Below are 27,409 nucleotides of genomic sequence, written 5' to 3'. Positions count from 1 at the left end.
AATCACAGCAACATTAGCATTTTTACATATTTTTTAATATTATTATTTCAATATTATTCTTGTTAGGACATGTATTGGATAGAGCAACTATAGCTAAAATTACCCTTGATCTGCTGAAGTGTTGTCCAGAAATGCAGCACATAAAGGATTTCCTCTCTATACTGCAACAAAGACTACAGGAGTGTCAATGTTTTTTTTTTTTTTTTTTATGTTTGTGTATTGGGTTTCCTACTGTTAACTTAAATATATGTGGCACTTATGCCTTTATTAAGCAATTACATTCAACATAAACATTTAGATTTTTAAATACATAATACAAAAATAAATGTTGACGGTTTGGTTGTAGTAGTTCTGTATAAATTATGACAATATAATTTAACGTCTTCATTACATAGAGCATAAACCAACTATATATTTTTTTCCTAGTATTTGAAGCTTGGGGTCTCATTTGCATTACGTTTTTCCTGCATTTGCACATTATTGTAAAACATGTTATGTGCATACATTTGCACATTACAGGTAGATTTTCATACAATTGCTTCTGTTCAAAGTTGATGACTTAACAAAAGTTTGATATACTGTATGGTTGAGGACAATATATTCACTATATTGACAGCCCTATAACATTTGTCATCATGACATATACTGTATAATCTAGTTCCATATACCGGTAGCTGTTTTTTTTTTTTTTGGTATAACTGCTGATGCTATACTCATAATACTTATGGTGATATTTATTTTTGAACATATGGTTAGTGCTAATATTTTTGGGGCTTTGGTAATAAATGAAAGGGTAATCATCATTGATAGGACCCTGGCTTGGTAATCAGTGATCTAAACATCTCCAGTTTCAAGCAAGTTTTCATTTTTTTTTTTATTATTATTATTATTATTATTATTATTATTGAAGAGAAGAACAAGGCTTACATAATAAAAAGACAATAGAGAGTCATCCCTTAAGAATAGGGGACCAACCCAGTTGTAAAAATGTAGCCCATTTTAACACAACATAACTATAGAAGGAATACCGGTAAACAGTAATGGTCAATGCAGTATGTACAGTTACATAGTAGCACAAGTGGCTCAAGACAGGGCATAATCAATATAGAGAATAGACATGTGCATTAGTTTTCGTCCGAATGCATTTTTGTCCAAATTTCAGGTATTTTAGTTTTCATTTGGTAAAATGCGCAGAATACGAAAACCGAACGATCCGACATAAACAAATGCTTTATTTTCATTTTCGTTGCAACAACAGTTCGCTATAGATAGGAGATTTGACATGATGCTGACAATAACAATCTGTGTCTAGCGAACCTGTGGTCGAATATGCCAAACCTTAACTCTATTAGTCCAAGAATTTTCTACATAGAGAGGAAAGATTTGACATAGAGAGAAAAAGATTCGACATTATAGAGAGAAAAGATTTGACATTATAGCGAGAAAAGATTCGAAATTATAGAGAGAAAAGATCGCTGCTGGAATTGGGTGGGGGAAGTAAAATAAAAATAATAATGATGATGAATGTTATTAACTGATTGTAGCCAAAGAGGACTAACTTTGAAAATTCAACATGAATGACGAAGATTCGACAAAGCATCCAAAAAACATAAAAACGTTGAATCTGTCATTGAAGGCTTATGGTGTCTGTCAAAAGTTCTAAGAAGATTCGACGGAGCAGCTAAACTGCATACATTTCTGGTCAAATTCTCGGCCCACAGGCTATACAAAAATTCTAATGTTGGTTGACTAGTAATAATAATTAATAAATATAATTATTACTAGTCATACAACATCAGAATTCTAATATAGCTAGCTTGTAGGCGGAATATTCGACCAGAAATGTACGATCGCAGCATCATACAGTTTTACTATGAGCCTTCAATGACAGATTCGACCTTAATTCATTCAGATTTTTGGACAAATGCAATTTCTAACGAAAAACAAGATAAATAAAAACGAATTTCGGGAGAAACTAAACTAATTTATTTTTCGGACGAAAACAAAATTACGAAACAAAATATTTCAGTGTGTACATGTCTAATAGAGAGTGCGGCTAACGTCAAGTCAATTCAAAACAGACCAAAAAATCAATATTATTGAGGAGGACTCACTAGAGAGAAAGTCAAGCCTGAGCATAATGAAAAAGAGGAAGATAAAAGAGTTGTAGACAAGTTTTCATTCTTCACTGCCTGTGTAGGTAGCTGTGAAAATGATAATGTTTGTATATTATTTAGGGTGTTTACAGCCTAAAAAGTGTTATACTATTGCACTTGAATGGTCTGTTTACAATATGTTTTGATTGTTGTGATGGTTGCCCTCTCTTGGATTTCTATGTCTATATTATAATGCACACATTTTTACAATGCAAAAATGTTAATAGATGCAAATATTTAAACATAAATCAGAGCCTCCATGTTGGGTAATTTTTGTGTGACAAGTATTTATATTCATTTTTTTGGTGTCTTCTTTATATTGGGTTTTTAGGTCATTTTTAAAATTATACACATGCCTGGGCATGCAAAACAGCAGACCATCTGCTGTAGAACTACAGGGCCCATCACGCCTCATTATCCAATGGTTCATGCTTGTTACTGTAAGAATATTTCAACACCTTCTGTAACTTGTGTTTTTAACAATAGCTAGAGCAGGGTTAGGCAATCTTAAAGAGGTGGAGATCTGCCTGAACAACATGGGAGAAGTCAAAGATCACTGGGCACAGTGTTGCCCCCTTACACCTGTTTTAACTACTTTCCGACCAGCCGCCGAAGTTGTACTTCGGCAGGTTGGCACGGCTGCGCGAATCGTCATCATGGCACGTCGGCTCTTTAAATCGATACGGCAGGCGAGCATGTCCCTGTAGCCAATGCGCATGGCCGGCGGGCGCGATGTCCACTGGACACCAGAAATCGCTCCTGACAGAACCAGAATGGGGATCTGTGTGTGTAAACAAACAAATCCCGGTTCTGTCAGGGGAGTAGACATAGATTGTGTGTCCCTACTAAGTAGGAACAGCAATATAACTCCTACCCCAGTCAGTCCTATCCCCCCATAGTTATAACACACAGTGAGGGAATACATTTAACCCCTTGATCACTCCCTAGTGTTAACCCCTTCTCTGCCAGTGACATTTATTGGGAAAACCGACCGTGTGTACAGGGGAAAAGGGACTGAGCCGGTTCCTGGTTTTCCCAGCGGTCTTTTGACCGCCGGGAAAACCGATCGTGTGTACTAGGCTTTAGGAAATTCCCCTGCATTGCAGTGCATCACAACACTCTGCAACACATGGTAGATAAATGTCATTTCATATTATTAAGCAACATAACATGTGAATGGCCTATTAATGTTACAATTACATTCGTTTTCTCTGGGTGCATTTTCTTTTAGCAGTTATTTGCAGTGACTACATAGAAAATTGCAAAGCAAAAATCCTGGACATTTATAGATTCCTAACATGATTTGGTGATGAATTTCAAATACATTTTCTTTTGATTTAAACAAACAATAAAATTAAAAAACATTTACAGTATCGACTGTGTATACAACTAAGCATGAGAGCATATTATTCTAAAACTCAGAATTTGCACAGTAGGCTTGGTTGCTATTGAATTTATGGCTAATCCTACTTTTTTCTGCATACCAGGTAGATGAAAGTATGAATAATATCATGTAACTAGAATTGTGATCATGTTGAGTCTTATTGATGAGTTTCTTTGTGGAGGAGTGCACAAACTTTTGTCTATTAAATGTTCATTCAACATAGTTTTCAGAAATCTTTTCTTATTCACTGAGCAATTCAGGAGACCAAAGCTAAAATGTTTCAACTGAATCTATCAAGCAAATGGCTTTATATGTGTAATGAACAACTCCTTATTGTAACTGTTCATATTATTCATTATAGCCATAAAAATGTTTTAGTGGTTTGCCTGCCCATTGTTTTTTTATGTATTATCAAATAAATCAGTGCTTTTCTTAGTTAAATCTTTAAGAAATACATATATATATATATATATATATATATATATATATATATATATATATATATATATATATATATATATCCAGAGCAGGTGTGGTGAACAGCACAAGGTTTTCTTTTAGTGCAAAGCAATCAGGCCGTCCCGCAGGCCAAATATCTAGAAAAAAGTCCAAAGGCATTGCTGCACATAAAAATCTTTTATTGACAAAAAGGTCAATCTAATACAACCATCATAGAGTACAAAATGTCAGATATCTTAATAATAACAGTTTTGGGCTGTTATGATTACACCCTTCTTCAGATGTGAACACTTCTAAAGCTCACAACAAGTGTGTACATTTAAATACATTTATCAGAAGTCTGGAATTAATTTTTCGATCAATAAAACCATTAATGAAGCTAGTCACAGGTTAAGCACATTATTCTCAAAGCAATGAAGTGGTTTAGCGTACAGGTCAATCTCTCACACAGTGCTAGATGCATCCAAGTATTGCACATAATCTAAAAATACGAAATCTTTTTTTTATAAATCTACAAATATACAAAATGCAACATCAGATCTATACAATCAATTACCAGGGAAAGCTAGATCACTCCTAGATGTTAAAACATACTCACAGTACATAACATAGTCAGTTTTTTAGTAAAAGCTCACGATTCCTGCCCCTCCTATTTTTTTTGTTTCACATCGATAACCATAAATCTAACTTGAGACACTAAGGGCCGGATTCAGATACATTGGAGTATCTTTCCGCCCGGCGTTACATTTCTTAGATACGTTACGCCGCTGTAACTTTGGGCGCAAGTTCCGTATTCAGAAAGAACTTGCGCCCTAAGTTACGGCGGCGTAACGTATGTGGGCCGGCGTAAGCCCGCCTAATTCAAATGAGGATGTTGGGGGCGTGTTTTATTTAAATTTGCTTTGACCCCGCGTACTTTACGTTTTTTTTGAACGGCGCATGCGCCGTTCTTGAAAAAATCCCAGTGCGCATGCTCGAAAATCCGCAGCAAAACGTCATTGCTTTCGACGTGAACGTAAATTACGCCCAGCCCTTTTCGCGAACGACTTACGCAAATGATGTAAAATTTTCAAAACTCAACGCGGGAACGACGGCCATACTTAACATTAGCTACGCCTCATATAGCAGGGGTAACTATACGCCGAAAAAAGCCTAACGTAACCGACGTAAAAAAATGCGCCGGCCGGACGTACGTTTCTGAATCGGCGTAACTACCTAATTTGCATATTCCTTGCGCAACTATACGGAAGCGCCACCTAGCGACCAGCTTGAAAATGCAGTCAAGGTTTACGACGGTGTAAGACACTTACACCAGTCGGATCTTAGGGATATCTATGCGTAACTGATTCTCTGAATCAGGCGCATAGATACGACCGGCCGGACTCAGAGATATGACGGCGTATCAGGAGATACGCCGACGTATCTCGTTTCTGAATCCGGCCCCATATGTTTTTTTTTCTACAAAGTGTCTAGCAAGTGGCAATTGTGTCAACTCATATCTAATGAAGTACTTATGTCAGGCAATACAGGCTTTGACTTTTTGGGTTGTCTCTCTGACATAAATTAAGCCACAAGGACACCTAATATAAATCATGAAAGTTTATTGAGATGTATAGTGATCTCTAATGGTTATTTATGTCCCTTATGTGGATGTGATAGGTATTTTACTTTAATTATAGAGTTACACTGAATGCAGTTCAAGCAAGGATATGAACAAGTATTGCGGGGTCCTAGAAAGGTAATAGCAGGGATGGGTGTAATATAAGTGTAACACTACCCCCGCAGGAGCTGATGGTTGCTTTGGGTGGCACATTTACCTTGTGGCTCTTCTGAATTCCTAGGGGTGCATGATGCATTTAGTAGAAGTAAAGGAATGTCCGCAACAGGTGCTCTTTGCTGTGCTTTTTATTACCCAGCTGGGTAAAAACAATAAAACATGTGGTGAGGAAAATAAAGTTAAAGGAAGAAAGGAGAATAGCAAATTCAGGCGTAATGATAGGGAAACAGTCCTGCTCCCAAGCGTAACACTTCTCTGCGCCACTCCTGCCTGAGCGGGTTTAGTGTACCCAGACAGGCCTCTCTCACTGAACTGGCAGCCGGAGTATCACTCAAACATTTGTAGGATAAAGTCCCTGCCACAGACCCTCCTTAGTGAACTTGAACTTGAGGAAAGTCTCTGCCACAGCCCCTCCTTGGTGAACGTCAGAGAGACACCTCTGCCACAGGCCCTCTCTGATTGTAGTTATGGAGGAGATCCTCCTTAGGTGAGTTACGCCTGGGTCTCCTTCAACTTGTCGCCCAGGTACCGACTGATAGGTGATCAATCCTTCAGTGTCTGGCTAACTTGATCCCCGGGGGTTTGTCAAGGCCAGTTTGGACCGCCAGCCTTTCAATGGCGCTCCTCAGACGGACTCCCCACCGTACAGCACTACCGCTTGGGATCCTCAAAGGTGGGAACCCAGTCGCTCACCGGGTCCCCATTGCTGCTCAAATATTCCAGGCCAACATGGCCCAGGAACACTGCGTGGCACGCACGCCCCGGCCAGGTAGGCCATAATGCTGGGGCGCCGTGATGTGGCCACCCTAAAGGTGGGTGCCACACTGGACGAGGGAGAACCCATAACCAATGGCATCTGCCCCATAAATACCCTCCCCCAGCATGCACAGCGTGGCCAAACCCTCCTGATTGGCTGCTGGTGAAAAGCACCCAAGCCTTGACTCAACTGCTGCCACCTACTCCACCGGGGTGGGAAGAACACCCCAGCACAACAGAGTAAGCCAACAGCACAGCCAAGCTGAGACAGAGACCCTGTTTTGCAAATAACAATTTGGATCAGAGTTTAACTACACTCTGATCTCCCTCTAAATTTAAATAGCACCGGTACCTAAAGTAACCAGGCGCTACAAAAGGATCATCTCTTACTAATCTTTTTGCTAGTTATTAGTTCACCTCTTCTATATGATGGTAAAGGAGGGGCATGGAACTCAGGGATTAAAGGATCATTTTATTTTAAAATGGACCAGTATCTCTGTTTTTTCTGTATCTAAGTTGGGAAAGGTTGGAATTGTGACACAAAGGGTATCCATTTCCTAGCCATAGATGAAATATTTGTAGCAGAGAAGTTTTACGCTCCTTCTTAATTAATCCCTTAGGATAATCCCGCTCAACCCCTGCTGTCTCCATAAAAACGGAGGAAGGTCTCTCCTTTCCATTGCCCGCCTTGGACTGTGTAGGAATAAGAGGGGAGGTGAGTGAGAAGCTGACAGCGAGGAGATGGTAAGGTGAATAATACTGCTAGCTGGCTTTTGCACCACTGAACCGAACTGAACTGATATTTTGCCATCTTCTTGCGGTTACTTGTTGATGCTAAAGGAAAAATGCTGTTTAAAGGTCACATAGAAACGCAATGAAAAGAACCTTTTAGGCACATTCTCAGGCGAACACAAGTCCCCTGGAGGGATGGAAAGAGGTGGAAAGTGGAATGGGAAAGAGTCTGTCTGTTTGAGCTGAAGTGGCCCTAGGACTGTCTAAATTATACTGAAATAAGAGTTCTAATTTGCATGAGATAAGCAGCAGCTCTGGAAGAGACAGATTGATGCAAGGGGAAGGTTGCCTGTTGAGCCGTTTGCCTATTTAACTTGAATGTTCCCATGAGATATTGTTCTAAGTATACAGAGGTCTCATCCCCAGCTCCAGCTGATAAAGGAAGCAGGGTAGTAAGGCCGGAAAAAATGGACACATATATTTTTTTCTTTTTTTTTTTTTTTACAGAATCCTCTATTTTTTCCTGGCTGCTCCCTGTCGCCCCAACGGCAGGACTAAAAAAAAAAAAAAATTAGGGGCCAGGGGAAAGGGGGGCCCAGGTGGGTGAGTAGTTACACACATCCTGTCAGTCCTGCTCACACACCCCACTAGCCTCTGTTACACATTTGGTCAGCCTGTGAAGGTTAGACAGCGCATTAAGATCTCTATAAACAGGCTCTTGGAAAAAGGGCAGAGATGGTACGGAAGGCCCCAAAAAACACGCAGGGGGGGGGATCAAGCCGCAGCACAATGAGATCATATCTTGTGTCTGAAGGTCTGGAGATGACATTGGATAGCCCAAAAGGAGACAGCGAAAATGGTTTACCTGGGACACCTATAAAGAATAAAGGACAGTCTGAGGGGGAGGTCTCAGGGAAAAAGAAGGAGAAAAATAAAGATCAATCCCCAGTGGTAAAGGGCCAGAGTAAAGTCCTAAAGACCCCTGAGAGTCAACAACAGCCCAATCTGTATCCTAATACCTCCCCTGAAGACTCCCAAGCCCCACCAACTAGGCAGGATATGATGGACATTACAGAAATGATACTACGCCTAGAAGGAACCATCAAGGGGGAAATGGGAGCAACAAGAAGAGATATACAGAGCGTGCTACAGAGAGTGGAAGGGATAGAGGAACAACTGGAGGACCACAGAAATGCAATAATGGAATTAAGAGATAGGGCTGACATGGATTGGATAGAAATAAGAAATGCTCGTTATAAATTAGAAGATCACGAGAATCGCAGCAGAAGAAAAAATCTGCGCATAAGAGGTCTCTCAGAAGAAGTTAAAGATATAGAACTGGGGGAGGTGCTGCGAGGGATATTCAATACAGCCTTAAAAAGAGACTTGACAGCTCCATTGCATTTTGAACGGGTCCACAGAATACAAAAACAGTATAACACACAGAGAGACCTGCCAAGGGACACCATAGTCAGATTCCTAGAATATAACCAAAAGGAACTGGTATCTCAATGCACAAGGAACTCTGCTACTATGGAATACAAGGGAGGCAAGCTACTCCTGTTTTCAGATCTTGCACCAGAGACATTAGCACGAAAGAGGGCATTGAAGCCACTAACCAGTCATCTACAGTCAAAGGATATCCCGTACAGATGGGGCTTCCCAGCCTGCCTGTCGGTTAAGAATCAGGGGGTCTCAGCAGTTATTCGTTTTCCTGAAGATGTAAAGGAGTTCTGTAACAAGCTGAATATTCAGCCAATGCAAATAGATAATTGGGAAAAGAGACCTCCAGCATGGAGAAGATGGAGGGAACAGGAATGGAATAGGGCATAGACTATTAAACTTATGTATGAGGGGTGACGTATGCTGTGGGTCATGGGTATCCGGGGGGGTGGGGTGGGAGGAGGGTGAAACAAGGGTGGGCTGGTTATCAGGTACCCGCGGGGATTGCCCTCTGCCTTCTACCTGCCCATTACCCATTCTCCCTCTTGCTAAAGGATCGTAGTAGGTTTAATATCTAGAGAAAGAATAAATGGCTGTCACTTGGGGAGGGGGTAATATGGAGCTGATATGCCGTCCCTGGACCAGGAGCCGTCCCAATTTAGTGGACGAGGCCTGGGTAATGGGGGGTCATGATAGACATCCCAAAGTAAGGCCCACTCGGCAAGTGGCCTGGATGGGCACAGACCGAGTGAGTCTTAGCATTGAGGTTCAATGTGTTGGGGGTAGGGTGGGAGAGGGTGGGGGGTATATGTTATACATATGGTCTCAAGGTACTCGGATTAAGTTTTCCTACTTTGATATGAGTTTGATGCATGGTTTGGTCTATATATATATTGAGAAAGGGCCTGGAGTCTCTCATGTCCTGTGGAGATATGATATGTCCTCCCTATTTAGGAGGGGAAAAAAAAGCGAAATATAGGAAATGGCTGCATTAAAGATTGCTACATACAATGTACGAGGTTTAAACAGCCCAAGTAAGCGGTATCAAATACTACAGGAGATGAAGAGACTCTCGGCCAAAATAGTGTTCCTTCAGGAAACCCACCTAAAAATAACATCAAAAACTAGATTAAACTCAAAGGATTTCCCCATTTGGATTCATAGCTACTCCCCGAATAAAAGGGCAAAGGGAGTCGCAATAGGGCTCGATAGAAACACAGGGTTCTCTCTAGAAGCCACAGAGGTAGATCCCGATGGAAGATACCTGTTTGTCAAGGGTACAATTATGAATAGGAGGTACACATTGGTAAATGTGTATTGTCCTAATGTAAGGCCAGCCGTCTATCTGAGAAAGATTTTAAATAAATTAGAAGGATTTAGAGAAGGTATGGTGATTCTGGCAGGCGACCTAAACTTTGTATTTGATCCTCTATTAGACACTCAACCGATCTCATTGAGATCGGAGGGGAAATATCTCAGAATGGTTAAACATAAATTATATCAGATGCAAATGGTGGACGCCTGGAGAATCTTCCATCCAAAAGATAAGGACTACACATATTTCTCAGGGGTCCATGGGTCTTATTCAAGAATAGACCATGTCCTCCTAGATCATCGGCTGCTTGAAGGACTGACAAGGATAGAAATAAAATCTATAACACTGTCAGATCATGCCCCAGTGGTACTATCCTTAGACGTAGGGGAGATCCCGGTTGGGTGTCCAGTGTGGAGATTAGACGAGTCCCTAATAAATAACACCAAGACAGCCGATGATCTAGGTAGAGATATGAGTACATTCTTCAAAGAAAATGATATAGAAAACATCGAACCAGCCACGCTCTGGGAAACACACAAGGCATATGTGAGAGGGCGGTTGATAGCAGAGAAAGTCAAGAGGAGGAAGATTAGACAGGTACGGAAACAAACATTATTAAAAGAAATCCAGGTCCTCGAATGGAAGCATAAAAAAATACAGGCAGAGCAGGTTCTAAGGGCCCTAACTAGCAAGAGAGAAGAGCTCCGGGACCTCCTGGAGCAGGAAACGAAATGGATCTTTAATAATGTGAATAATAAATTCTATGCTCTAGGTAATAAACCAGGGAGTCTGCTAGCAAGGACCCTAAAACCAAGAAACACACTGAACTCTATTCTGAAAATAAAAGATAGAAATGGGGAAATGAGACACTCCACTAGTGAGATAACTAAAACATTTTGTGATTACTACCAAAACCTATATAATGTCAACAAGGGGCAAGGGGAAATAGAAATTCAGAATAGAAGGGAAAAAATTAAACAATACTTAGAAAAGGTGAAGACCCCAGGCCTAGCAGAGGAAGTAATAAGTGACTTAGAGAAATAAATAACAAAAGAAGAAATAAGTCAAGTGATTAGGAGTATCAAAATGGGGAAAAGTCCCGGCCCCGATGGGTTTACGTCACTATATTATAAAAGGTTTGGGGAGATACTAGTGCCTTTTTTTCAGAAGTACATGAACTCAATAGGGGGGGGCTTGGCAATACGTAAGGAATCTCTGAACGCTCACATAACTTTGATAGGGAAGGAAGATAAGGACCCCTCCTTGTGTGCCAGCTATAGGCCGATATCTTTAATAAATGTGGACATAAAAATTTATTCTAAAATTCTTGCCGAGAGAATTAGGCCGCTCTTGACAGGCCTGATAGATAACGATCAAGCAGGGTTTGTACCCGGGAGAGAAACGAGAGAAAACATCTTAAGAGTAATATTTCTGTTGCAAAAAGCTAAAAAGAACAAAGAACCAGTAGTATTCCTGTCTCTAGACGCCGAAAAGGCGTTTGACAGGCTAGAATGGGAATTTATGCTTGCAAACTTATCCCATATAGGATTTGGTCCAAGTATGCTGAGGTGGATAGGGGCTCTGTATTCGGATCCCTCGGCTAGGGTGAGGGTGAATGGCACCCTTTCTGATAGCTTTTCACTTTGTAATGGAACCCGGCAAGGTTGCCCGCTTTCGCCTATCCTATTCGTCCTGTCATTGGAGCCTTTATTGGAAACAATACGGAAGAATCAGGACATAGAAGGGATAAAACTAGAGAGAAGAGAGCACAAGATATCCGCCTTCGCGGATGACATGATGCTATTTGTATCTAACCCTAGGGAGACACTGCCTAAAATAATGGCGGAATATGAACAGTATGGGGAGATCTCGAATCTCAAAATTAATAAAGACAAAACGGAGATACTAAGTATATCATTAAGTCCAAAGGATCGTAGGGAATTGGAGGGGCTCTATCCATTTAAATGGAAGCAAAGGAGGGTGAAATATTTAGGTATATACTTGTCCTGCAAGGAAAAGTGTTTCTATGAAGACAATTATATACTACTACTGAATAAGGTAAAATCAGACTTAAAAGGATATAGTATAGATAGAGTATCATGGTGGGGAAGGGTGAATACTATAAAAATGATGATTTTGCCTAAAATTCTTTATATTTTTCAAACACTCCCGATAAAAATCCCAGAAATATATTTTAAAATCCTGGATAGGATAATAGGAGGTTTCATATGGAGGGGGAAAAAGCCGCGTATAGCAGTGGAGACTCTGATTAGATCTAAAGAGGAAGGAGGAATACAGCTGCCAGACTTCAGAAGGTACTATGAGGCGGCAGTACTGAGGAGGATTACAGATTGGGCGCAGGGGGAGGGGGGAAGTAAAAAAAAGTGGGTAGAAGTCGAAGAAAGTTTAAGTAAGAAAGAGCTGGGAAATATAATATGGGTACCGAGGCAATATAGAGGACTACCCCTGGACACTCCAGTAATAACAAAAGAAACTTTTAGAATATGGGATAAGGTCTATAAGAAAAATAAATTGTCCTATAATAGTCCGCTGTTGCCGCTTACAGGTACGGATTTCTTTCCTCCTGGCAAGGAGGGGGGATTATTCCGGAAGTGGGCAACTTCAGACACTCCAAGATTAAAGGATATAATAAAAGGAAATGAAGTGCGCCCGGTGGGAGAACTTCAAGAGAAATACGGACAGTACCCAGGAGATAGGTGGAGACACAGACAAGTCCAACATTTTGTCGGCACTTTGTCGAAGCCCCTGCGAACTACGAATGAACTAAATCAATGGGAAAAACTTATGACCCAAGAGGAACCTGGGAAAAGGGGAATATCAAGTATCTACAAGATGTTGACAACCAAGATAGAGGTAGGAAAATTGAAAATGATAGAAAGCTGGGAAATAGAACTTAATCAAACTATATCCAATAAGAAGAAGAGGCAGGTGCTAGAATATGTGCAGGCCACAACGATGGATGCAAAAGTAAAAGAAACCAACTATAAGTTACTTACTAAATGGTACTATGTACCAACTAAACTGCACAGAATTAACAGTGAGGCGTCCCCCTTATGCTGGAGGGAGTGTGGGATGGAGGGAACTCATGCCCACATATGGTGGCAATGCCCCCTCATCCAGGTATATTGGCGGGAGATACTAGGTCTGATTAAAAAAATCAGTGGATATGAGATAAGATATGACCCATGGGAATGTTTGTTCCACACTACAAGTATGTCCAGGAAAAAATACAGAGGCTCCTTGGTCCCGCTCCTACTGAACGGAGCCAAGGCACTAATACCTAGGAACTGGAGGGAAAAAAGAGTACCCTTGATAGGGGAATGGCTCCAAGAAATTGATAAAATGCAAGTGATGGAGGAGTTATGGTCCTTTCAGGTAGAGTCTGGGCCAAGATATGAAAGGACCTGGAAGGGATGGAGGGATTTTAGGGCTAGGGGGAGGGAGGGGGGTGGTGGGGAGGGAGAGAGTGGAGGGGAATAGAGAGACCGTTGGGGGGAACCATTATGGGGCCCCCTCCTTCCCTCGCGTCTCCTTTTTTTTTTTTTTCTTTTTTTTTTTTTTTTTCTTTTCTGTTTTCTTTTATTTATTTATTTATTTATTTTTTTCCCTCTGCCCTCCTACCTTTGACACTTAATGTAAATACACAATAAGGGAATCAACCCCTACACCCTTCACTATATTCTAGACGGACTAAGAGTCCTTCTTCTCTTTTTTGCGTTTTTTCTTCTGTTTTTTTTTTCCTTCCTTCTTCTTTTTACAACTCTTTCTAGTTTTTTGTATATTTAAGTAAATACACAATAAGGGGAATTAGCCCCTAGATTTGTCACGATATTCTAGAGGGACGTAGTGTCTCTCTTCTTTTTATATATTTTTTTTTTTCTTTCTCTTTTTTTCAACTTCTTTGTGGTTTTGTACACTTATGTAAATACACAATAAGGGGAATTACCCCGATACCTTTCACTATATTCTAGTAGGACTTAGTGTCCCTCTTTTTTTTTTTTTTTTTTTTTTTTATTACAACTCCTGTCTGGTGTTGTACACTTATGTAAACACACAATACTCACTACATTCTAGTAGGATGTAGTGTCTTTCTTTTTTGTTATTATACTTAAGTAAATACACAATTAGGGGAATTAACCCCTATATTTTTCACTGTATTTTAGAGAGACTTAGAGTTATTCTTCTTCTCTCTTTTTTTTTTATACACTCATGTAAATATACAATAAGGGGGTTAACCCCTATACCTTTCACTATATCCTAGTTGGATTCAGTGTGTTTTTTTTTTTTTTTTCTTTTATTCAACTTCTTTGTGGTTTTGTACACTTATGTAAATACACAATAAGGGGAATAACCCCGATACTTTTCACTATATTCTAGTAGGACGTGGTGTCTTTTTTTTTTTTTTTTTTCTCTTCTCTCTTTTTTTTCCCTCTCTCCCTTTCTCTCTCCATATCTCCCTCCTACCCTCTCTTTCTCTCGCTCTCATATCTCTCTTTTTTATTTTTTTTTATATACACGTCCTCCCCCCCTCCACTTACTGTAGGTATAGGTAGTTGGGTCCTATCCCTGGGTATCTCCCTTGAAGAGTGGAAATGGAGGGATAGGCACTGGGGCGGAAGGATGGAGAAATCCAGGAGTAGTACATAATATCGGTAGAAGAAGATAGAGCCTTTAATATATTTTCAATTTTCATTGGAAAGGGTACATTTGGAGACCATATATGTTAGTCTGTATATTGATTTTATGTTGTATTAATTGTACTGTTTTGTATAAAAAAAATGAATAAAAGATTTTGGAAAAAAAAGGATAATCCCTTTTTGTCAGTTTTCCCTTCATCCCATTCAAACGTAGTTCACACTCTACAGGATTACTTACTATCCTTGTGAGACAGGACAACTGACTTGGGGGTCAGTTTAAAAACCCCAATATAAATACATACACATACAGTGTAATTATATAATCATAAAATTAGAAACTACTGTTTATGGGGTCTTAATTGAATTTTAAAAAGCTAGGCCTAGTTAGCGATCACTTATACTCATTATGTCCTAGCTAAATTGAACTGATATAAAAAATATGCTTGCTTGAATCAACAAAAACCTTCCTCCTTGTGCTTCAAGTTCTTATTTATGGTAATGGAACAGTGGTGTTGGCATTGACCATCATTTAATTCAGGTCAAAGCTCTCCCCCACCCACTTACAGGTGAAACTTGAAAATTTTTAATATCATTGCAAAAGTTCATTTATTTCACTAATGCAACTTAAAAGGTAAAACTAACCTATAAGAGATAGACTCATTACATGCAAAGCAAGATAGTTCAAGCCGTGATTTGTCATAATTGTGATGTTTATGGCTTACAGCTCATGAAAACCCCAAATCCACAATCTCAGAAAACTAGAATATTACATGCAAGCAATAAAACAAGGATTGTACATAGAACAAAATTGGACCTTTGAAAAGTAGAAGCATGCATATGTACTCAGTACTTGGTTTGGGCCCCTCAATGCGGTGTGGCATGGAAGATATAAGCCTGTGGCACTGCTGAGGTGTTATGGAAGACCAGGATGCTTCAATAGGGGCCTTCAGCTCTTCTGCATTGTTGGGTCTCATGTCTCTCATCTTTCTCTTGGCAATGTTCCACAGATTCTCTATGGGGTTCAAATCAGATGAGTTTGCTGGGCAATCAAGCACAGACATCCCACGGTCATTGAACCATGTTTTGGTGCTTTTGGCAGTTTCTACATTGTGACATAAAAAAAATTGGGTTTACATCCACTTTAATCGTAAAATAAACTGTGCACAAATTAATTTCTTTCATGAAAGCTGACTCAAGGAAGTAAGAGAAAAAAGCTGAACACATCTTATTAAAGAATGCTCTTAGCATGTTGTTGCATAGCAACCTATGCCTCCTGTTCTGTCATGCATTCCATTATTTGGTCACAATCTAACTTTTGGGTTGTAAGTTGTTAACCTAAAGTTGATTTGTCAAACAATCAACAATATTAACTTGCTTATTGATCTTTATTTTCTTTTACATTTCATAGTATTTTCCCCCAGCACAACACTGTTAATAAGTATCCAGCCAGTTGGTACAGTATTATACTGCACTGCATGTGTCCAGATTTTGTCTTAAAATTTTTTTTTGGAAGATGCATTCTTACTTCATCAAATGTACATCACAAAAAAAGAAAGCATATGTACCATAAAGTCAGATATTTCTCTTTTAGTTATGAATAGAGACAGCAATAGGTTAACTCCCCCCCCCCCATTTTTGTTTTGTTTTGCTGTTTGTGTTTTATTGAAGAGGTCTACAGTACCTTCATTTACTGTCTTGAAAACACAACATGACAGTTTATCTATTGCAAATGAGGGGAAATACTCTTTTATGCAGTTGACACCCACTGGAATATTACCTTTTCTGGCTATTTTCAGGATTAGGGAAGGGATTGTCAAAGAAAGGGAATGGGGAGATGGGAACTGTCCCAGGGAACATGTATGTGCAAAAACATTAAAACATTTTTAAAAGTACTGTACCGTTCAGTGGGGAGAAGGTCCCTTTTTTGATGCTACGTCAAGGGCAGCATTATAAAAACACCAACTTTTTCTATTTTTCTATTACTAACTTGGGCGATGCCTTTTAAAGTGTTATTAAAAACTTCAGTACCGTGGGTGTTTTTCAGATTTGGTGTTTACAAGACTAAAACAGTTTTTTTTGCTACAAAATTACTTAAAACCCCCAAACATTATACATATTTTTTTCTAACACCCTAGAGAATAAAATGGCGATCATTGCAATACTTTTTGTCACACCATATTTGCGCAGCGGTCTTACAAGCGCACTTTTTTTGGAAAAAATTCACTTTTTTAATTAATAAACAAGACAGCAATAAATTTGGCCCAATTTTTTTATATATTGTGAAAGATAATGTTACGCCGAGTAAAATGATACCCAACATGTCACGCTTAAAAATTGTGCCCGCTCGTGGCATGGCGTCAAACTTTTACTTTTAAAAATCTCGATAGGCGACGTTTAAAAAATTCTATAGTTTGCATTTTTTGGGCTACAAAGGAGGTCTGGGGCTATAATTATTGCTCTCGCTCTAACGGTCACGGCGATACCTCACTTGTGTGGTTTGAACACCGTTTTCATATGCAGACACTACTCACGTATGCTACTTCTGCACGCGAGCTCGTCGGGACGGGGCGCTTTAAAATTGTTTTATTTTTTTTCTTATTTATTTTTATTTATTTTATTATTTTTTACACTGGAAAAAAAAATGATCACTTTTATTCCTATTACAAGGAATTTAAACATCCCTTGTAATAGAAAAAAACATGTCTCTTTAAGACGCATGGGCGGGACTGACGTTTTGACCTCACTTCTGCCCAGCAATGCTATGGGGACGGGTGGGGGCCATCTTGCCCTCACTCGCATCCCCACACAGCATGTGACAGGACCCGATTGCCTCCGCCGCTACCGACGGCTCAGGTAAGCGGCAGAGGGCGTGGGAGAGCGGTGGTAGGGCCCTCTACCGCCGCCAATAATGGTGATCTTGTGGCGAATCTGCCGCGGAGACCACCGTTATCTTTTACAGGGCCGCTCACACTAAAGATGGATATCTCGGTTGTGGCAGCAGCTGCTGCCGTTACCGAGATATCCATCTTTAAAGTGCCGCCGTATATAGTCGTAAGGCGGTCGGGAAGTGGTTAAACCCAAAGCATACATTTATTATATTGCAGCTTACCAATCCTTAGATGGTGTCAGTTGTATTAGTTTCCTTTTTTTAGGATGTCTTTCTGGTGATCCAGCAAGTAAGCGGGGCTGGACTCATAACCCGGAAGTGGTGCAAATTCCTGTCAGGTATCTGCACCCCCTCCCCCCTGAAAGGTGCCAAATGTGACACCGGAGGGGGGAGGGATCCAAAAAGCGGAGGTTCACTTTTTGTGTGAACCTCTGCTTTAAGAAAAGCTCTCTTGCAGTTACAGGTATGAGACAGACCATTTAAGACTGGCAGGAGTGCTTTAAATGGATTTTATTTATTTATGCAAAACCTTTTCTCAAAAGGGAAAAATAATGTTTGCTGTAACTGATTATGAAGTATTAGCTGGAGTTCAGCTTTACTGCTACCATTCCCCTCCCCCAAACTGACAATGCTGCTGCCCAAAAGTGCTCCCTGTGCTCATACATTCAGAGTGGGAGCACTCTAATACAGGAGGTGTGTTACTGGCCAGATCACCAGGGGAAACCTGAGGGAAAAAAGCATAAAGAAAGAAAACAAATACAGCCACTACGTCTCAGGATTGGTAAGTTGTGATATATTACATTTTTGGCTTTGGTTCAATACTATTTAAGCTGTATTTTGTGTTATTGAACAGTACAATTCTCACAGACTTAATGCTGGCATCACACAATTTGCATGTGTAATTCATTACTATAACTAAAAAATATATATTTTTTAGGTAATTGTGGATGTGACACCTGATTTCTTTAACCAGTCCTAATAGGCATGAATGGCAAGTGGGGTTTGCAGACAGCCACAAGGGATCTACAAGCTATAGAAAATTGTATTCTTAAAAAGAATAAAATATAAGCACTTAAATTTGTACACATTGACCTGTGGTACAACAGTTTAATAGTATGCATGCTGGCAGGTGCAGGCACTGCTGATTCTTTAGCAGAGATGTTACCAGTCTCATTCACTTACATGCATATGGAAGTAAAGAAGTGGTATGGTAGTGACATCACTGGGCGAATATAGCCACAGAATGTAGACCACATATGGCCATGTCTGTACTCAAATATGCCACCATATTCCTGACCTCTTGTATATAAAACTTATGACAGCTCTGGAGAGCTGGTATTGGTGACAGAAGTGCTGTGTCAGTGTATTGATGGTTTCTTTGTTCTGGGATGTTCCACAATGGGCAACGTCATTTTGAATAAAGGACTTGTCAAAAGCTTGTGTGTGTTTAGTTACAAGTGATTTTTTTTTTGTAAATGAGTAGGGGTAATATGTATCATTTACTCAATCACATGGGGGAGGGGGGCAGATTTCTGGGGACCTCTTATATTACAGATGGCTTCCAGATTCCTTCCACACTTTTACGACCTCTGGGCCAGGGTTGTGAGGAAGAGGCTCTTGCCCTCATCAACGTGACCCCTCAGTGTTGGGACAATGTGGCCTGGTATACAAAGAAAAAGAGCCGCTGCTCCAGGTGTATGATGATAACCTGAGATGGAATGTCTCGTAGAGTGCCAACCCCGGACCACTTCCATGGGAAACTTGTAAGAAAAGAAATGGCTGCACATCCAGGAATTCCGATAGCCTTTTATTGTTCAAAGTGATAACACCAAAGACACCAACACAAGGTCACGTAGACGCGTTTCACATACATCTTGTGCTTAATCATATGGCCTGCTATGGTTCAGGAGTGGGGAAGGACAGCTGTTGCCCTTTACTGCCCTTCCAGATTGCACACTTGGATTAGGGGTCTAGTATGGATTTGAGAGGATCCCACATCATTTTTTTCTTTTGTGTGGAGCTCCCGCATAAAAACCATACCAGATCAAAAAAGGGGGGGGGGGAACGTCACGCCTTTTTTAAAACATTTTTTTCCTGTTTTGTTTGTTTGTTTTTTCATTGCAGGGATTCATTTGTTTCATTTAGCTGTCGGTGGGTTTCCCCACTGACAGCTGATGAGTCATCAGTTGTCAAGGATGCAGCGGTCAGCTTCCCGGCCTGCGCCTTAACAACCAGCTATTCTTCACACAGAATTCAAATCAGTTGATACATTTTCAACCGATTTGCATTCCAATCGTTCAGAATTTTTTTAATGCGTTAGAAAACGAATAAAGAAAAAGAAAATGTGGAATTTGTTAGAAAACAAAGAAACCAAACAAAACAAAACACATTTTTCAGTTCTGTACATGTCTAGTGACTTTATAGAGCACAAACAAAATGATCCCATTGGTCAAAGCCAAAGTAGTAACAAAGTTGCACCAAAATCACATGACTAGGGTATAAAAGATGCTTTGCTCTCCCAACTGCTTGACCACCACTCCTCCACTGACCTTTTCCAAGAATAACCACACAAGACTCAGGATGGAGTACAATGGCCATAGCAGCCTTGTATTAACCAATTATAAATAACTTAAAGTGGAGGTTCCATCAAAAAAAAATGTTTTGCTTTAAACTGTAGATTACACCTAAAAAATAAAAAAATATATATTTTTTTTACCCACCTTGAATTTGCCTGTTGCTATGCGGTCCCACGAAATCTGCCTTCCTATCCACCTAGGATCTTAACATCAGCTACCTCGGCTCCTAACAGCGCTAATGCTCCTGGGAAATGATGAGTCATTCAGCCGTGCACCTCCCCTGTACGAGAATCTCGTTATTGCTAGGCAGGAAGTGATCTTGGCGCCATTTCCAAACCTGGCAGAGCCCCTTGTTTATTTTCTCTGATCACACCGTGACTGCTAGCAGCATTCACCTGGAGAAGGAGCGAAGAGACTGCCTTTTCATTCACTTTACAACAGCCTGCAGTGGAGGAAGAGCGCTCTGCTGTTTAACCCATCGTGACCAACCCATCGTGACCTGCATCTGTTGCCATCACAACGGCGTACACTTCCACAGCCGACGCTCGTTGCAATGGCAACCCAAGTCATTGACGGCGCGGTGCTGCAGCAGTATTGCGCATGCGCGAGATTGGGGCGGGACGGCTCTTTCGTTCGGACGCGTCATCGCGTCATCCCAACTAATCCAGGACGCAACTGCTTGTGGGTTTCACATTGCCCACAAGCAAAATGGGAAATCGCAGGAACGCTGAGGAGAACTAAATATAAGGTATTTATTTAATATAACTCGGCGGAACGGCGGGACTTTGAGACGTAGTAAACGCTAATGTATAGATTGAAAGAAAACAAAATGAAAGGTCATATTTATAAAAATTGAAAAATGGAATGGAAACCCCACTTTAATAAATAAACATATGCAACATATGAACATCCAGAACATTCTGCCAAAAATAGGAGTCACAAGATTCTTGTGGGCATCAACTACTCGTACCTACGAGTTAGCTCTGGTTGTGCCACTTTTTTCTGACACAGGAAAATTGGCCCTTTGTGTGCTGCACTTTCTTTGTTGTTTACTATTTAACCACTTGAGATCCGCGCTATAGACAAAAGACGTCCACAGCGCGGCTCTCAAGTGCCGAGTGGACGTCTTTAGACGTCCATTTATGTGCATTACCCACGCGCGCCACTGGGGGGCGCGCGGTGGGTAAACACTGTCCCGGCGCATCGCCCAAGAGTCGATGCGTGTACCTGGCGGCCGCAATGTCCGCCGGGTACACACGATCGTCGGTGACACTGCAGGTGACAGCAGGGACGTGGAGCTCTGTGTGTAAACACAGAGCTCCACATGCTGTCAGAGGAGAGGAGACCGATCTGTGTCCCTTGTACATAGGGACACAGCATCGGTCACCTCCCCCAGTCACCCCCCTCCCCCCACACAGTTAGAACACACCCAGGATACACATTTAACCCCTTCCTCACCCCCTAGTGTTAACCCCTTCCCTGCCAGTCACATTTATACAGTAATTAGTGCATTTTTATAGCACTGATCTCTGTATAAATGTGAATGGTCCCAAATTTGTGTCAAAAGTGTCCGATACATCCGCCGCAATATCGCAGTCTCAATAAAAATCGCAGATCGCCGCCATTACTAGTAAAAAAAATAATAATAAAAAAAATCATAATTCTGTTCCCCATTTTGTAGGCGCTATAACTTTTGCGCAAACCAGTCGCTTATTGCGATTTTTTTTTTTGCTACAAAAATACGTAGAAAAATACGTATCGGCCTTAACTGAGAAAAAAAAAGTTTTTTTTAAAAAAAATTGGGATATTTATTATAGCAACAAGTAAAAAATATATATATATTTTTTAAATTGTCGCTCTTTTTTTGTTTATAGCACAAAAAATAAAAACCGCAGAGGTGATCAAATACCACCAAAATAAAGCTCTATTTGTGGGGAAAAAAGGATGTCAATTTTGTTTGGGAGCCACGTCGCACGACCGCGCAAATGTCAGTTAAAGCGACGCAGTGCCGGAAGCTGAAATTTCGCCTGGGCACGAAGGGGGTTTATGTGCCCAGTAAGCAAGTGGTTAAGGGGTGAGAATAACATGATCTCTAAAACAAAGATAGAAAAGGCAGAAACATTTAGGCCTCATGCCCACAGGCATTTTAAAAAACGAGCAGTATAGCTAGTACCGACGCCAGGAAAAAAGCGGCGTTAAAAACACTTTTTTTATCTGTGTTTTGCATTGGCGTCAATGCGCGTTTAGCCGATCTAGCTTTCAGACATGTTTCTCTGTCTCTATTCAAAATCAATGATTCCCTATGGGAGCCCATTGATTTGAATAGAAGACGCACCAGAAGTCGGATCAAGATCCAACTTGAGGTGCGACTTGTGTGCTGAGAATCTTGAATGGGAACCCCACAAAAATGTAAAACAAAAATTTGTGTGAGGTTCCCCCCTTTGGTCTGGCATGGATCTTAACGGGAACCCTGATGCCATGGGGGGTCCCCTCAAGATCCATATCAGACCCTTATTAGAGCATGGAGCCCGGCAGGTCAGACCACATGCGCTTAACATGAGGGGTGGGTGCTTTGAGGCAGGGGGGTCTCTGTGCCCTCCCACCGCAAAGCACCTTGTCCCCATGTTGATGAGGACAAGGGCCTCTTATCGACAACCCTTGCCGCTGGTTGTCGGGGTCTGCGGCGGGGGCTTATCGGAATCTGGAAGCCCACAGAACTCGGCCCCCCACCCTAGGTGAATGAGTATGGGGTACATCATACTCCAACACATTCACCCTAAAAAAGTGTAAAAAATAAGAACACTACACAGGTTTTTAAAGTATTTTATTAAGGCAGCTCCGGCTCTTCTCCCTCTGGTGACGTCTTCTCCCTCTGCCGGCCCTTCTCTCCTCTCCGGTTCTTCTCCTCTCTGCTGTTTTCTCGCTCTTTAACTGGGTCTTCTCCCACTGTTCTTATTCCAATGTTAACTCAACGCAATCTCCCGGTGTAATGCTGGGTCCACCGTGTGCAATGACTTATATTATTCTATTCCTTTGTTTTTTATTCTATTTAATTATCTATGTAAATTGGAAATCAAATTGAAGATCTAACTAGTAACAGAACTTCTTGTTAAATGCTTCATAAAGATCTAATGGTCAACTTGATGTGTCTTACCCACATCAACCTACCAAGCCTGTATGGGGTAGGGCTTCAAGCACACCTGCCTTTCCTGCAGACAGGACCCAGCCACCACACACAGCCAGACTTTAAGGCCCAGATTCACGTAGGGCGGCGTAACTTTGTGCGGGCGTAGCAAATCTTATTTACACTATGCCGCCGCAACTTAGAGAGGCAAGTGCAGTATTCACAAAGCACTTGCGTCTTAAGTTACGGCGGCATAGCGTAAATGGGCCGGCATAAGCGCGCGTATTTCAAAGTAGGCAGGTCGCGGGCGTGTTGTATTTAAATTAAGCGTGACCCCATGTAGATGCATGGCCGAACGAACGGCGCATGCTCAGTATCACGTCGAATTTACACCCTAAGATACGCCGGCTCAAATGCCTGTGACGCCCAGCCCCATTCACGTACGACTTACGTAAACGACGTAAAAAGATACTCTTGTTCCGACGTCCATACCTTGCATGGGCTGCGCCACCTAGAGAGCAGCTTTATCTTTACGCCGGCGTATGTCTTACGTAAACGGCGTAACTAATTGCAACGGGCGTACGTACGTTCGTGAATCGGCGTATCTTGCTCATCTACATATTCGACGAGGAAATCAACAGAAGCGCCACCTATCGGCCAGCGTAAATATGCACCCAAGATACGACGGCGTAGGAGACTTACGCCGCTCGTATCTTTGCCGAATTTATGCGTAACTGATTCTATTAATCAGGCGCATAGATACGACGGCGCACATTCGGACTTTGAGAATCTGGGCCAAAGTGTTGAAATGTGGGTCCTGTCTGTGGGAAGGGAGGGCATGCTTGAAATCCTGCATTATATTTTCCCTTCAGAGAATGAAGACACTTCTGATTAAAACCTGTTGAAGTATGCTGATAAGTGTGGATATTTCCACTTGTTTTTAAAATATATCAAACTTTTAGACTTCCAATTAATTGTGCAATGTATCAATATAACATTTGTTGATGTATTATTTGTGTTGTGTTCTCTGGCACCTTAAAAAATCCCACTGCTACAATATTCTATTTGTATATTCTACAAGGAATGTAGTGCCTAGTTGGTTCGCAATTCACCATGGGCCATATTCTCAAATACTTTACGCCTGCGTATCAGCAGATACGCAGACGTAAGTCCGATCCTATGTTTAAGTGTATTCTCAAACTGAGATACACTTAAACATGCCTAAGATACAACGGCCTGCGCCGTTGTATCTTAGGCTGCAATATTTACGCTGACCGCTAGGTGACGGTCAGCGTAGAATATGCAAATGACTAGTCACGCCGATTCTCTAACGTACGCTTGCCCGTCGTAGTGTTTTAACGTTGTTTCCGTAAGCGATACGCGGCGTAAAGATAAAGATGCCCCCTAGGTGGCGTACTCAATGTTAAGTATGGCCGTCGATCCCGCGTCGAAATTTGAAAATGTAACGTTGTTTGCGTAAGTCGTCCGTGAATGGCGCTGGACGTCATTTACGTTACAGTCAAAACAAATGACGTCCGTGAGACGTCATTTAGCGCAATGCACGTCGGGTAATTTACCCGACGGAGCATGCGCATTACGATCGGCGCGGGAGCGCGCCTAATTTAAATGATCCACGCCCCCTACCAGGATCATTTGAATTAGGAGAGCTTGCGCGGGTGGACTTTACGCGACGCCGCCGCAAGTTTACAGGTAAGTGGTTTGGGAATCAGGCACTTGCCACTTAAACTTGCGGCGGCGTAACGTAAAGGACATACGTTCTGCCGCCTCAGATATTTAAGAATATGCCCCCTTGTTCCTATATATTCTTCCTATATACTTTAAAATAGACATTATTTTATTGTATTGGCTTTTTAAGGTAAAAATAATCAACCATGTTACGAAATTCTCATCAGCTACTAAAATAATGAAATTGGACTTCTGTTCTACAGATCAGAAGTGCAAAACATAATTAATTTTGATACCCATGTTTTATCTAAATGCTTCACAGTACCATGCCACGTCTTGGGACTTGGTAGTATAGGGCCAGATTCACAAAAGAGATACGACACGCCGTCTCTGTGTTACAGCCGTCCTAACAATGCGACTGATTCATAGAATCAGTTACGCATAGCTAGCCCTAAGATCCGACAGGTGTAATTGAATTACACTGTCGGATCTTAAGGATGCAATTCTAGGCCGGCCGCTAGGTGGCGAGGCCATTGCGGTCGGCGTAGAATATGCAAATGACTAGTTACGGCGATTCCCGAACGTCCGCGCTGCCCGTCGTTCTAACTTTACGTTGTTTCCGTCGAGTTACGCCGCGTAAAATTAGGGCTGAGCCCTAGTTGTTCTAAGCCATGTTAAGTATGGCCGTCGTTCCCGCGTCGAAATTTAAAAAACAACGTTGTTTGCGTAAGTCGTCCGTGAATGGCGATGGACGCCATTTACGTTAACGTCTAAACAAATGACGTCCGTGCAACGTCATTTAGCGCAATGCACGTCGGGTAATTTACCTGACGGAGCATGCGCAGTACGTTTGGCGTGGGAACGCGCCTAATTTAAATGGTGCCCGCCTCATTTGAATTGGGCGGGCTTGCACCAAGCGCATTTATGTTACACCGCCGCAAGTTTACAGGTAAGAGTTTTGAGAATCAGGCACTTACGCTGTAAACCTGCGGTGGTGTAACGTAAATCAGATACGTTACGCTGCCGTGGAGCAACGTAATTGTATCTGAATCTGGCCCATAGTGTGTTGTTTAAGCACTTTCAGATGGTCTGTCTGGTCTTGTGAGAAAACACATATTTTTTTTTTCTTCATGAATGAACCTTTGTAAGTGTTCTTATTGAGCATTACTTATACATTGGGTGAAGTAACACGCAGGTAGGTAGTGCACAAAATGGGTCTGAGTAAAATAAAGAAAAAAGAATAATAATAAAGGAAAGACAGAGATGAACAGCCATAATAGTAAACATAATAGTAAACAGTCTTATAATACCTTGCATTAAGAATAGGCCACCTTTCACCATGGGGCCCTGTATAAACAACAAACTATATAAAAAAAGAACACCAAAAACACTGATGTCTTAAATAAATCACTTCAGAAAACATCCCCAAAGGGAGAATAATCACTTGCCCAAGAATATTATGCTGCAAATCTTGGGGAGTGTTATATGTTTAGACAGTAAGCCAATATAATAAACAGCTAGCAAAAATACCCTCAAAACCTGCAAAAGGAAGACAGTAAAAAAAATAATAAAAAATGAAATGCACATCTGTACTGAACATTGCAAAAAGTCTACATAATCTAATACCTTTCACAGGCACTCACTATAGAACAAAAAGAGACTTCATGTCCCTCTACAAAGGATCCCTTAGTCAAAAGCTCTGCCAATATATACACAAGGCCCCCTAAAGCTGGCAGTGGCACAGGTTCCTTTTAGTTCAATGATTTTGTTTTGTGCCTATTGTTGTAAGACTGTTCACGATTGAGGCCATTTAGCTTTGTCTTTCCCTTATTATTACATTTCTTTCTTTTAGCCAGGACTAAAAAATGTTATACAACACACACTGCTACCCAGCCGTAAAGAAGCGTTGGTGGACTGCAAAATTCATAATTTTTTATCTGTAGCACAAATACCACTTATGATTTTGTATTTCATGTAATCATTGATAATTAATTTACCTTTAATGACCAATACAATAAAAGAATGTCTCCTTTAAAATGGATATATTATGTTGTGATGTTAGATTATTACTTTCCTTGTGTGTATATTTTTTTGTGGCAGTAACTATAAATGGTACTGGTTTTAAGGTCATAAAAAAGATTTTGAGAACTAACGTTAAATTTACAGCTACTTACATACCTCGAATGCTGGATTGATATGTATTCCCCCCTATTGTTTTTCATCTCCATAACAGAATATTCACACAACAACAGAAAAAAAAATGTAAACCTCTAGCTGACCTCAAGCCCTTCAGAATGAATCATCTTTATCTAGTGACCTACATAAAATGTCAACTTTAATTTCACTGTGCCACAAAATAGTTTTCATGCTTTATAAGAAAAGCCTAAAAGTATAATCTAAATTATTGTGTCTAAAAACAAATATATTTCAGCACTTTTAGTATGCATAAATGTTCA

The 27,409-nt window shown here is 40.9% G+C and overlaps 1 protein-coding gene across 1 annotated transcript in view; it reads left to right on the top strand.

The window, feature by feature from the left end:
- Positions 1–27,409, top strand: part of VWC2 (von Willebrand factor C domain containing 2) — a 606,745-nt gene that overhangs the window by 219,083 nt on the left and 360,253 nt on the right. The window lies entirely within an intron of this gene.

The sequence above is a fragment of the Rana temporaria genome, chromosome 5 (genome assembly GCF_905171775.1).
Source record: "Rana temporaria chromosome 5, aRanTem1.1, whole genome shotgun sequence".
Classification (NCBI taxonomy): Eukaryota; Metazoa; Chordata; class Amphibia; order Anura; family Ranidae; genus Rana; species Rana temporaria.
Note: the sequence above shows the minus strand (reverse complement) of the source record. Positions and strands in the feature narration are given on the sequence as shown.